This window comes from Schistocerca cancellata, chromosome 5 (assembly GCF_023864275.1).
Source record: "Schistocerca cancellata isolate TAMUIC-IGC-003103 chromosome 5, iqSchCanc2.1, whole genome shotgun sequence".
Lineage (NCBI taxonomy): Eukaryota > Metazoa > Arthropoda > Insecta > Orthoptera > Acrididae > Schistocerca > Schistocerca cancellata.
Window position 1 is genome coordinate 117,575,424 of NC_064630.1, and position 607 is coordinate 117,576,030.

General features: G+C 47.9%; 1 non-coding gene across 1 annotated transcript; it reads left to right on the top strand.

Moving 5' to 3' along the window:
* The first annotated feature begins 293 nt into the window (after window positions 1-293).
* On the top strand, window positions 294-366 carry Trnas-cga (transfer RNA serine (anticodon CGA)). Its single transcript has one exon. It is a non-coding gene; the product is annotated as a tRNA-Ser (tRNA).
* Window positions 367-607: the final 241 nt, after the last annotated feature.

Sequence of the window (607 nt, forward strand, 5' to 3'; positions counted from 1 at the left end):
AAACTTTGGAAAGAGCACTTGCCCGCGAGAGGCAAAGGTCCCGAGTTCGAGTCTCGGTCGGGCACACAGTTTTTAATCTGCCAGGAAGTTTCATATCAGGTCACACTCCGCTGCAGAGTGAAAATCTCATTCTGGAAACGTCCCCCAGGCTGTGGCTAAGCCTTGTCTCCGCAATATCCTTTCTTTCAGGAGTGCAAGTTCTGCAAGTTTCACAGGAGAGCTTCTGTAAAATTTGAAAAGTAGGAGACGAGGTACTGGCAGAAGTAAAGCTGTGAGGACGGGGCGCGAGTCGTGCTAGGATAGCTCAGTTGGTAGAGCACTTGCCCGCGAAAGGCAAAGGTCCCGAGTTCGAGTCTCGGTCTAGCACACAGTTTTAATCTGCCAGGAAGTTGAAGCTGTCCCAGTGTTTGGACACCCATGTTATCTGTTTCGTATTGACCACTGGTGCTTAGCTCATTGAACAGTAGTTACCTGTGCGAATGAGTTTTTGCTTTTTTGGACAGACTTGAGATACAGGCAAGGAATGTGTATCTAAATGCATGTCTCTGCACTCCGAAATAACCACAGGTTCGATTTTGTGGCTGTCTGCTGGTATTTAGGTAATGTG